General features: G+C 34.9%; 1 long non-coding RNA gene across 2 annotated transcripts in view; it reads left to right on the top strand.

Moving 5' to 3' along the window:
- Positions 1–13,600, top strand: part of LOC144334859 (uncharacterized) — a 1,627,235-nt gene that overhangs the window by 675,810 nt on the left and 937,825 nt on the right. For both annotated transcript variants that reach the window (XR_013405115.1, XR_013405114.1), the window contains exon 4: positions 5,820–5,922. This is a non-coding gene — a long non-coding RNA (uncharacterized LOC144334859). The remainder of the gene's footprint in view (positions 1–5,819; positions 5,923–13,600) is intronic.

Genomic DNA, 13,600 nt, shown 5'->3' on the forward strand with positions numbered 1-13,600 from the left:
ATGTCTTACGTCCTTCTGCTGTCTTTTCTCCTTAGCACTTATTGCTATATTATATCATGTAGTTTATTAACCTTATTTAATTTTTGTACTCTCTACTATAATTAAAGCTTCATATGGATTAAGAAGTATGTGCATTTTATTTGTACTCCTGTATTTTAAGTGCCAGTCTTAGTGCTAGCATGTAGCAGATACTCAAAAAATGTTTGTGGAAATACTGAGTAAATGTTGTATCAAGTTGTCACCTGCACACTGGATACCTTACTGTTCCTCAAATAGGTGGACTGAGACAGATTAGTATAAGTAGATATCTAGTATAGGTTGTTAAGGAGTTTTGCAGTGAATGATATCTGTGAAAGAGAAGGGAACAAAGCAAGAATGGGCAAACAGGAATGATGAACTGCAATGCAATCTCAACAGAGGCTTCAGCCAACATCACAGGAAGCTTTTCTGTCTTGTGGCTAACAGGCTAGGCCTTTCTCCTCTATATCTACCAGTCGTTGGGCTCAGACTATCTTTTAGTGAGACATTGGTGAAGGAGCATGGACAGCTTAGGGCAATTTGCAGATTGGGACGAGAGCTAGCGCTAGCAGTCCAGCAGCACTCCCAGCAGCTTGGAAAGAAAGAATCCTTTAATCCTGAAAAGGGATTTTTCAGTTGTCTACTGTACTTAGCAAGCATGCTGTGGGCTTAAGGCTGTTCCCATTTCCTAGAAGGCTCTTCTTCTAGAGAACTGCACAATTAGCTTCTGTGCCTCCTTCAAATTCTTATTCAGACGTTGCTTTCTTGAAAAGACTACCCTTTTTAATTTTAAATTAAAATGTCCCCATCCAACAGCCACAAGCCCACAGCTTCTAATATCTTCTAATATAGCATATTGTTTGCTTAATTACATGTTTGCTGTTCATTGTCTCCTCCAACTAGAAGATATACTCCATGAAGACAGTAATTGTTGTCATATTTGTTCAATAACACAATTGACTAATACTTAGAATACTACACATAGTATTCCAAATATTTTGAGAATGAATGAATAAATTTCAAACTTCCTATCTGACATTGTGATATTTTGAATACCTAATTCCAGAGAGTGGTGATAGCCCTTTTATTTTGACTGCTGCACAGGGAAAAATGAAGCAGAGCCTGACTGCCTAGAACAAACCTCCATGCAGCCCTCTGACAAAATATTCCAAGGCCATCTCCGCCTTTTATAACAACTAGGAAGGAGATAAATCTTGCCTATTAGGATATCTAACAAGTTCCAGGTACTAACCTGGTTCCTCAAGGGTTAAAACAGATCTACTATTTCTTCATTTTGAGTATGATTGTGCTACCATATTGTCTCAGGACCAAGGAGACTTGGGTAGGCTAACAGCCTAAGTAAGACTGACATCAAGCTACACCCACCTTCAGCTTTTGCCCCAAGAGTTAGTGCAGGGAAGATGCAAAGGAGCAAAATGCCACCAGAGGGCACTGTGGCACCTCTTTGTGATTTTCAGTTTCCATATATGAGATTGTAAGAAAAGCTTGGGACAAAAGCTTTAAAAAAAAAAAACCCTCAGAGCAATGTTTTGCTGATGTAGTTAATGGCTTTCATTCATTTTGAAAATGCATAGGATAATAAAGAATGTTATAAATTGCAACTTGGATAAAAAATGGCAAAGCTATTAACAGAAATTTCACAGAAAAATATACACAAATGACTTTAAATATTAGGAAAACATGCTCAAACTGCCTTACAATTTTTAAAATGCTAATTAAAATAGCATTGATATAAAACTTTTCACCTGTAAGATTTGCAAAATTCTAGAAGTCGGCCCACCCAAGCAATCTTGTAGATTGTTGGTGGAAGTACAAATTGGTTTGATTCTGAAGGAAGGATATCGGGCACTATATCTGATGTTACAGATTCATTTGCCCTTTGACCTTCCTACACATACTTATAGAAATATATTCTACAGATGTGTATCTTATATACAAATTGATGCATAAATAGTAACTTATTATAAACTCTTAATAGGTAAAGGGGTTTTTAAAATCGTTTTTGGGAGAGTGCTGGTTAAATTATGGTATATCAGAAAAATAGAAAAACATGAAGCTGAAAATAAGATAACAAAGACGCTTTTTATTTACTGATATAATACCCCCCTACCTTTAAGTGAAAAAAGCAAGGCCCATAATATTGGTAAATCATTCAATTTTTTTAAGAAGGTAGAGAATAAGGATATATGTATGGTCCTACTCATTTGTATTTCCAGAGGGAAATTTTGCAAGGACACACAGATGCCAATCAACGTGGTTTTGGTGAGGGTGGGAAATGGGGAGGATGGAGGCAAGTGTGAGAGTAATATTTTGTCCTGTGCACTATCTCCTGTGGCTTAGATTCATGACTCAGGAATTCATTACTTAGTCACAAAACAGAATAAATGTTTTAACAATTGATGGGGTAGAACTTTTGGCTGGGCATTCAGAAAATGTTGGGGGTTCAACTCTTTGTTTTAAATCTTTCAAATACATGAGATACACAAAGAAGTATTTGTTGTCATAGTTAACTAGTGACTACTGATTTTTCTTCTGAAAATCAGTTAATTTTAGTGCTTTTGGCAACCTTGGAATGAATGACATTAATTTTCCAGCAAGGCTTCCCAGAGAAAAGTTACAAAAGTGACTGGAGTTTCCTTTGGGACCTCTTCAGAGTTGTTCTACTCTCCACCGTGCACCAGTTGTCACAGGCTGATCTGTCCGTTGGGAAAAGAGGCTTGAAGTTTCTGAACCCTTTCCTTACATTGTGACAAACTGATCATAGATACACACATTTGGCTGGGCGCAGTGGCTCACACCAGTAATCCTAGCAGTTTGGGAGGCTGAGGCAGGCAGATCACTTGAGGTCAGGAGTTCAAGACCAGCCTGGCCAATACGGCAAAACTCCATCTCTACGAAAATTACAAAAATTTGCTAGGCATGGTGCTGGGTGCCTGTAATCCCAGCTACTCGGGAGGGTTAGGCAGGAGAATCACTTGAACCCAGGAAGTAGAGATTGCAGTGAGCCGAGATCATGCCACTGCCCTTCAGCCTGGGCATCAGAGCGAGACTGTCTAAAACAAAAAGATACACACATTTCTTCATTCACTTTATGTTTATTGAATACTAAGAACCTAGCTGTGAACCACCTTTTGAGCATACAAATCTGTCAGACATAGCTTTTCCCTTCCCTCACAGTCATATAGGAAGCCAGGCATGATCTAAATCAAGCTTGTCCATCCCATGGCCCACAGGCAGCATGTGGCCCAGGACGGCTTTGAATGTAGCCCAACACAAATTCACAAACTTTATTAAAACATGAGATTTTTTTCGGAATTTTTTGTTTTGCTCATCGGCTATCGTTAGTGTTAGGGTATCTTATGTGTGGGCCAAGACAACTCTTTTTCAGGTGTGGCCCAGGGAAGCGAAAATATTGTCCACCCCCCAGCTCTAAGTGATTTGTTGAGTGCTGTGTGCCGTGGAAGAACAAAAAGGGAATGGTCACCTTTTCTTGATTAAAAAGCTGGAGAAAGCCTTCAGATCATATCTCGTAGATTGTAAAATATGAGTAAGAGTTTTCTAGGCAAACCAGGGTTGAGAAGTAGGAAGAGAAATCATTCTTGAGTGGAAGGAACAACCCTTATGAAAGTGCAGAAGTTTGAAAATAGATGACCAATTAGAACAAGTGGTGAAGAGCTCAGCATGATTGGAGCATTATATGTGTCTGTTGATTTAGTTTTGTATTTCAACAGGAGAGCTACTGCCACTTTTGTTAATATTATAGCCTCTAGGTATGTTATGCCATTTAATCTAACAAAACTCTGCAGAATGTATTATTATCTCCATTGTACAGATAATGATACCAAGATTTATAAAAGTTATCTGTCTAGAATTATACATCTAGGTAGAGGTAGGACTCAACTCTAATTTCAAACCCCATTCTCTTAAGTATGCATAAGAGTGTTAGCTGGATCTCTTCTATTTTTCCTTTAGAGTCACTCTAGATCTTTTTCATCCTAATCCCTTACCCTGGTAACTAGCCTGATGGAGTTCACTGACAGGATCCAAAGCACTCAGGCTTCCAGTGAGGTTTGTCCCATAGGTAATCTAGTCAAGAAACCAGAGGTAAGGGAGACAACGAGAGGGGTTTCTTCTCAGACTTCCATCTGTGCTGCCATCTTAAACTACCTGTGACTCCCAAACAAAGATCATTGCTCTTCTCCAAGAGGCCCTCTCCACATATGTGACTTCTAGATGTCAGTAACTGCTCCCTCCCCTCATCACTGCAAGTCTAGAGGTGGTATCATCGCCATCATACCTTCCTTGTAGTTTCCCCACACACAGCCTGCATTTTATAAATGGATTCCTTATTAAGCTCTATTCAAGTTACCCTAATTTGAAAGTGCCATCTGTTTTCAGCTGGCACAAGATCCATATTCAGAAGTTATTATCTAAGTGAGAACTGATGAAAGTTTATTGTGGCAGTAGCAGAAGAAATGAAGGTGATTAAGTGGATTCCAGAATGATCTGAGATTAAAAAGGGCTACAAGTAGAAAACAATATTTGCTTTTAAGGTTTGAGTTACATAAAGCAATACTGGTGGGACTTTCTTGAGCCCTTCACATCACACTGCATAGAAAAAACTCTTCAGCTAAATGAGTAATAGCAAGATGAGACAAATAAGTGGTTCCAAGCTTGACACCAGAAGACAGATTTCAGTGCATTTATTAAAATACAGGGAGTCACATGATTCATTTGCAGAGGGTGTTACCAGGCAGCAGGTGATGATCCAAACAAGCAATTAATGCCAAGTAGGTACAACAAGAGGCAATTGGGTACTCTGGCAGGTAGATCAAGAAATAGGTTTTATTGACCTGGTCAATCCTGGTTTTGAAGATTCAGATAATCAGTGAGCATCAAAAAGGAGGTCAGCAAACTGCAGGATCTTCATGAATTCAGTTCAGCAACAAACTCCAAATCTTGGGTAGGCAGAATAGACAAATCAAAGACTGCACAAACCACAAGAAGATTGCAACAGTTGCTGCATGTCTTGCATTTTTAGAGTTCCTTACAACCACCCAATTGTCTACCAAACTAGAGCAAGGCTAAAATACTAAAGGTCAGTAGCTCTATTTTTGGGCAGTAAAAGACCCTACCTGGCACATTTCATTCATACAGGAGCCCTGCTCTATGGTTTTTGTCAAGCCTATCATCTTTATCATGAGGTCAAACTGTCTATTTCCATAGTAGCAACACTCTGGTGCATTTGAAAAACCATCAGTGTTCTTTATCAGTGTTTCTCAAGTTGAGAAATAGAAAACAGCATAGGCATAAAACTAATGCAATTGCATTATTACATTCTGTTTCCTACTGAGTTCCTTTTCATGGTTAAAAAAAGAGGAACTCAGAAAATGAATTATTTTCAACATCAGCTTCTCTCTGGAGTTTAAAATGTATTTTGATTTACAGTTTCCAAGGACATTATATAGAAAATGGCTTCCTAAATTAACACATCAATTACTTAAACCAAATGGATAGGAATGATTGCGCTCAAGTAATAAATAACCTTTTATAAGGAACACTTTATAAAAGATGAAATATAGATGGTCCCTTTGACTTATACAGGTGCTATATTAATCACTCAGGTGTAAATTATAGAGGTGAAAAGTTTATGCTGCTTTCCTTTGTGTTGAGCATTCTGATAAATGAGTGTCTAATGTGACAGGAAAAGATAACATAATGAATATCTTATTGTGCTTCAAGGAACGTGAAGAAATGACTGACACTATATTTTGTTCCAGGTAGAAATAAAAGGCAAGCAGTTCCTGGCCCGTGATATTCCAGTTAGAGGTGTCTGACTGACAGCATGTTGGCACCGAGGGAAGCGATGGGCTTTGGCTCCAGGTGAGTTCAGTATGACTGGGTTTGCTAGTTTTCCATGACACAAGATACGTGTTTTTCAGACTTTTATCTACAGAATTAATGATGTAACTCCCTCAACCCTTTAACTCTTTCAAAATACAAAAACACTGCATTTCTTTAAAAGATAATAATTTTAAAATTCAATAGTGTCTTTAACTCAATGCATATACTTTTTAATACACCTAATTTCAAGTTGTAGAATAGGTAACTATGAATGAATTTCTTTCTGAACTGAGGATCAAAATACCTGAGCTAGAAGTAGAATAAATGCTGAAACTTTATAAGAGTGAAAGCTGTTTCTAGTAGTGATCAAGAGTAGGAAACCAGAGTTATCATTAAGCATTTCAACTGGCACATTGTTCAGTGCCACCTTAATGATAATCACCTGAGGGCGAGTAACCCTTCAGGACCTCAGATTTTGTCATTTCTGGAGTGGCAATAAGTGCAAGCAGATAATCCAATAACTCAAAAGACTCCTTGATTCCCAGTCTTAAAATTACAAGAAGTAAGAACTCTGTCTCCAATTCCAGTTATGATTCTGTCCGAGTCTGTGCCTTCAGAAATCCATAGCCAGAATATATTCATCCCATCATGTAGAGACATTAATATGAAACTTTGGCAAACTGAATAGAATAACCGTTTAGGGAATGAAAAATACATATTATACAGCTTATTTTTTAAATGATTTTTATACACTATAAGAACTAAATGATAAGCCTACACATAACTTATCTGTAATTCACATGGAATCTGTCTTCCACAGTTTCAAAGAATAGTAAAGAAGATAAACTCATCAACACTAGTGGGAGAAATGCTATAAAATCGATACAAGAAACGTAATAAGTATTTGGTCTACTTATCAAAAATCTTAACAATCCCTCCCCTACAGCAATTCTGTATCTTGTGATTTAATGTAAGTAAATAATTAGGAATATCTGATAATATTTAAACAAAATTGTTTTTATAGTCGTTGTAATACAAGTGAAAGTTATAAACAGCCCAAATATATACTTGTATAAAATTTATAAAATATTTTTTTCTAATGGTAAAATTCTATGGAATTATTAAAACATATGCTGGAGAAAAATATGGCATGAAAGAAGGAGCAGGCATATATTTAAATTTTAGAAATTGGATTAAAATGTCTTATAACTTTTATGTGTATGTAGAGAAAAAAGACGAAAGAGATCAATATAGTAATTTTTAATTTTTTAAAAATTTTTAACCTCTTTACAATGAATTTTTTTCTATAGGAAAAAAGTAACTTCTAATTTTGAAAATAGGCACTGAAATTGCTTCATAAAAAGGAAAGAAGAATAATGAGGTCGTGAAAAAATAGTCACCATATTTTCTAGAGGGATTAAAATCAAGTTATAACACAGAATTGGAGTAAAATTCTATTTGTGTAAAAAGCATATTTAAATATATTTTCATTTTATACTGAGGAAAATTATAAACTCAGGAGAGTCAAGGTAATAATTCCTATTTAGTAAATGCCTAAAGTCTTTTAAAAGGAATGAAATTTGAGTAGGGCCTTTAAGGGTAACCATACAGAAATTTGCTTTTAATAGTACTTATAATAATTAAAATTGACCTGTTTAAATGGATAAACATACATATTATACTCATTTATATTGTTCTACTTCATTTAGTGGAAAAGTATAAATAATATGTATTTCATAAATTTAAATATTATTTGTGTCAAGGGTAAGCAGAATAGCCATACTGATATACTCAATGCTATCTTTCATCATACACTTAAACTTTATAAATACTGCATTTTTAATAAAAATTACATCATTATATAATCACAATAAGATATATTCTTTATTAAACATTGAAAGTTACTTCTGCTTCAATGCTTTTTTTGCAATTCTTTATCCAATTTCAATGACACATGAATGAGTTGTACATTTGTTTACATTTGAAAACTCAAACATACAAGAAATTGTTTTTATGTGAAAATGTCATTCATAAACTCTGTAGAAATATTGTTAACAATCTCTTTCTCAGACTTTCTGTTCTTGTCTTCCCTGTAGACTGTGGTTTCCAGGTGCATTCTTGCCCTTTTTATTCTCAGTGTGTGTTCTATTTGAATGATCTCACTTATGTCCATGGCTTCGATTTTCCCAACTCTGTGGCTCTAACCAAACCCACACTCTAATTGTGTACTAGATCAACATACCAAATGAACCGCAGGTATCCTAAACTGTTTCCAGTGCCAGTGTTTGGTTTTTCCTTCCTCCCTTGAGGTGTCATTTGTGTATCTTCTTCAGGAAGATACCCCTGGAGCTCCCAGCCCTATGTGGGGTATTCTTATAGCTCTGCTTTATCTCATAGTACTTTTTATGCTCTGTTTTTGTTTGTTTTTTGTTTTTTTTTCTTTCTTTTCTTTCTTTCTTTCTTTTTCTTTCTTTCTTTCTTTCATTTTCTTTCTTTTCTCTCTCTCTCTCTTTCTCTCTCTTTCTATTTCTCCCTTTCTTCCTCCCTCCCTCCTTCCCTCCCGCTCGCTTGCTCTCTTTCTCTCTCTCTCTCTTTCTTTCTTTCTTTCCTTTCTTTCTTTCCTTTCTTTCTTTCTTTCCCTTCCTTCCTTCCTTCCTTCCTTCCTTCCTTCCTTCCTTCCTTCCTTCCTTCCTTCCTTCCTTCCTTCCTTCCTTCCTTCCTTCCTTCCTTCTTTCTTTCTTTCTTTCTTTCTTTCTTTCTTTCTTTCTTTCTTTCTTTCTTTCTTTCTTTCTTTCTGCCTTCCTTGCCTTCCTTGCCTGCCTGCTTGCTTGCTTGCTTTTCTTTCTTTCTTTCTTTTCTCTTTTCTTTTCTTTTCTTTTCTTTTCTTTTCTTTTCTTTTCTTTTCTTTTCTTTTCTTTTCTTTTCTTTCTCCCTGCAGACTGAGTATCTGACTCCTACACTGGGTAGTAACTGAGTATAACTTTGAATATGAGTACAGTCCACTATCTCTGGTATCCTCATAATATTGTAACCCATGTCATCCAAAATCAGAGCAGTACTACGGCAAAAGAAAACAGACCAGCTGTAATTTCAAAATAACTCATATTCTCTTTTTTGAACATGATGTCGTACAAGTAGACCACATTCATCACATAGCTCTATGTAACTTTTTAAATTTAATTTATCATGTTTTCTTCTGTTCTTCTCCCCCAATATGCACATCCTAAATGTGGGAGCTAGCAAACACTAAGTGGCGACTAGAAGGATCACATAGAGTTAGTGACATAGTAAAATAGGCGTAGTGGACAGATATGGTATCTATTGCTTAGGCTCAAATATCTACTCTGCAATGTATGAGTTATACAGACCAGAGCATATAAGTCTCTTTGAACCTCTCAGATTTAAATCATTTATTTGCTCTAAATTGTCTCTATTTTATAAATCAACTAGTGTATTTGTGAAAGCCTTTTACAAACATTTTTAAATGTTTAAGCACCTTATAAGTGTGAAAACTGATATTACCAAGTGAAAATAATAGATAGCTTACCAAAGCATCAAGTTTAAAGAAAATAAGTGGCTTCAAACAATTATAAGTTTTCTTCCAAAATGCAGATTGTGTATGTGTGTGCATGTTTGTGTGTATATATAGAGAGATGACTGCTACTGAATTAGGTGCTGAATTTACTTTGTTCTTTATTTTCTTTCACCAAACACAAGGTCAGCTATCACTAGTCAAGTTTACAAATAAAATATTCAGATTAGTTAATATTCTAATAATAGTAGCAATGGATTTTTCCATGTTAATCAGTTTTCTACCTTATGGCATTGTGAGTCTGTCTTTGTTGTTGTTCCCATAGTAAAATATCTCTTTACTTTGTGTAAATGATCTTTACATATTTGCAAAGAAAATTCCCTCCTTTTCAGTTTAATGTAATTTGCCTGCCCATCAAATCAGCATGGTTCAATAGTTTATAAGGTGCTCTTTCTGTCCTTTGATAACAAAGGGGGAATTCAGTTCTGGACAAAAACTCAAGATAATGAGCTTGGCAACATAAAGCAACTTCCTTTTATGAAATCCACTCACAAAATAAATGTGGTATGAAAATTAAAGGCACAGAATATTAAGACAGCATTGATTCATTGATCTGGAAATTAATTCTAACCATGTAATATTAATAACACTCCATGATCTGAAATTTAAGCTGCAGCTAACATGCAGCAACAAAAGTTATTTAGTATTGCCAACAACTATAGTAAAGCTGAATTTTAACAGTTGACATTATATTTTCTGGAGCACTATAATATTTTTCAAACTGTAATGAAATATTGAAAATGATCAGAAGATGAAAAGTTGTTCACATGAAGCAGAGTTCATTAGTCATTTAAGAATATATGCCTAGACTACATAAAAACAAGTTTTATGTTTGTTGTACCCAAACAACTTAGACTTCCAAACAACATATAGTAAAATCTGGGTGAATTATCTTGCTACTCACCAATCTCTCAACTGCATTTTCTTCCCCTGTATCCTTTATTCACATATCTCAAGAAAATTCAGATGACATGAAAATAAGCTAGGGCTAGAAGAATGAGATTGACTCTGAAAAAGATGGCTCTCAATGACTAAAGAAAGAGGCAATATTTCAAACAATATTAAGAACCTATGAACATTGAACTGCATTAGATGTGTGGGAAAAATAGATATTAATAATATACTGCTTGTAATTTATCCATCATAGGAAATGCATGATGTATTTAGATACTAAAGAGTATGTTATTATGTACCCACCCACATTCCTTTACATAACTATACTATTAGTGTTAGGTGCTAAAAGATAAGGAGAGATCAAACACCAATTGTTTTCCAGAAGACAGACTAGTAATTTGTATTAAAGCAACTGAGAAGGCTTCTTGAGGAAAGTTGAATTTGATATAAATCCAGTAGGGCAGATGTGTGGGCTGGTGTAGGGAATAGTACATACAGTAATAGTGAATTTGAATGTAGAGCGCATGTAGGAAAGGACAGCTAGCAATGCTTTCATAATAATGGGTAGTAATGGAAGATAATACTGAAAAGAAAACACAGAGATTGATTTAGGTGGGTTTTAAGTGTTTGCCCAAGAGTTCTTTATTTCATGCTCCTCCTCCAGCAGTGGGTGTAGTTTACATTGTGTTGTACCCCCAGTGAAATCACAAGTAGAAATGCTTTTGAATATTCTAACTTAATACAGAAATACTCAATATTTTATACTGGTTGAGTATATAATGTTTATTACCAAACCTGTGATGTTTATAGCGGTGCTTAAATATCACAAAACTAATAAGCAAAATTAATCTCCTAAGGCATATAAAATACAAACTTCAATTAACACTTTTTCCTGCAATATGTAATTATATTTAATTTTCCATGACACCAATAGTCTCAAGGTTACAAATCAAGAATTCTTGAAACTATTAAAACTAATCTTGGTGTATAACTGGAAAGCTTTTTCCATTTGTAATAAATAAAATTCCAATTTATGATATAATGCTGAAAATGTACAGCTTAAAATACAAATTTTCAGTGATCTTTATCTTTCTAAACAAATGCTAATGGGTAAACTATACCTTTGATTTCTCAAAACACTTGCAAATGTAGTTCTTTATTAAAGTTTCTCTTGAAATCTTCACATTAACCCTAGTTAGAAATTTTGGCGTTAGCTTTCAACTATAATTTTTGTCAACAATAAGTCATATATATTTGAAGTTTACAATTTTTATTTCTACCCTTTCCCAGTTATTTTAATGATGTAATTCACAATCAGTGAAATTTTCAATCATGGAGTTTGTTTCTTTCTCTTTTCTGCTCGTTTCCTCTGTTGTATGCATTCAACATGTATTTACTGAAGAAAACATCGTTCCTAGATCTGAGTCGTCTTTCAAAGCCTCCTTGATGTCTTCCTTTTTTCTTTCCATATTCCCTGCTTTTATCCTCTTTAATGCAATTTGGGCAAATACAACTAAAAATTTTTATTAGGATGATCCCATTTCTGTCTTAATATCCACTATTTTTCCTCTCTATTGTACTGTTTTCCAGTAATTTTTCTGAGATGATTAGCACTACCATACAGTTATTCTAAAAAACTATTAAGGTTTCTTTTGCTCATACTGAGTTTTTAAGGGCTTGACTTAGGAAAATACTAGGTAAGTATAAGATAGATAGAATTTAGAAGTACAAGCCTGAAACTTAGAAGTTGGCCAGGTGCAGTGGCTCATGCCTGTAATCCCAGCACTTTAGGAGGATAAAGCAGGAGGATCACTTGAGGCTGGGAATCTAGACCAGCCTGGGCAACATAGAAAGACCCCATTTCTACAAAAACTTAAAAAATTTGCTAGGCATGGTGCTGTACACCTGTACTCCCAGCTACTTAGATGGGTGAGGTGGGAGGATCTCTTTAGCCCAGGAGTTCAAAGCTACAGTAAGCCATGACCATGACACTGTACTCTAGCCTGGGTGACAAAGCCAGACCCTAACTCAAAACAAACAAACAGCAAAAAAGGGAGCTTAGTATATAGATTTGAGATTCTTTCTCACAAGTCATCATCTATCTAGCATTGCAGTGAAACAAAGATAAAAGGAAAAAAGGTGCTTAGAATAAATATTTTTTGAGACATGGACTTAGAAGTTAGCATAATGAGTGAGAGAAGGAATCTCAGTTTAGATATGCAGGTAGGTTAAGGTAGAAGAGTTTTTTAAAAAGTAAATGTTGTCATCTGCTGAATGCTGAAAAAAATGAGAAGTACTGAAAAAAGACCACTATATTTAATATTACCTTTATAATATTAAAAACATGTTTTAAAAAAACTCATGTGAAGTGAAGCAAATTTTTTTTAGTAATCCAAAACCATAAATCACTCTTCAAAGATTATATAATATAGAACCTCCTTCAAAGTCCTATATGTAAGACCTTAAATACCAAACATTCAGCAGTCACCCTCCTGTTCCCCAGATCCATGCCTGGTAGAGATGACAGATTACTTTAAATCTCAGCTTTGGCTATATTAAATATACATATTTTTGTTTTTCTGGAGAGGGAAAGGTGTGAATTTCCATTTAATAAGGCAATAATTTTATCCTACCCTGTAATAAGAACTTTCTCACATTTTTAGGCAGCACATGGGCAATTATTGCCTCTCTACAGTAGTATAAGTCATCATTGCCACTAAAAATTTGTGAGCAAACTGTAGATTTATAATTTAATTTTGTACTGCTACAACCTGCTATAATAGTTGAATAACACTATCTGTAATAGATACTAGTTATAATATAAACACTGTAATATAGACCATTATATACCAGCTGCTAAAGTCAAAGGTATTGCTACTGGGCATTGACTACTTAGAAATTATAGTAAACATATTTTATTTGTGGAAATGTACAAATTCTATTACTAACACAAGAGGTGATTAATATTTCATGCACTCTGGATAGGAGTTGAAAACAAGGACAGAAGGTGCTAGGTAGGAGTTGAAAGCAAGCACAGAAGGCGCTTCATTCAAACATAATTTAACATTAGTAGCAACATATGTCATAAAAAGCAGAGATATATGATATGCCTATCCTTGTACTGAATGCCATAAAACTTGAGCTTTCAAATCTCTGTCAAAGGCTATATCCTAATTTTTAAAGCAATTATTTTTAGAGATACAAAGGACAATAAGAACATCTAGACTCTTT

This window comes from Macaca mulatta, chromosome 15 (genome assembly GCF_049350105.2).
Source record: "Macaca mulatta isolate MMU2019108-1 chromosome 15, T2T-MMU8v2.0, whole genome shotgun sequence".
NCBI lineage: Eukaryota > Metazoa > Chordata > Mammalia > Primates > Cercopithecidae > Macaca > Macaca mulatta.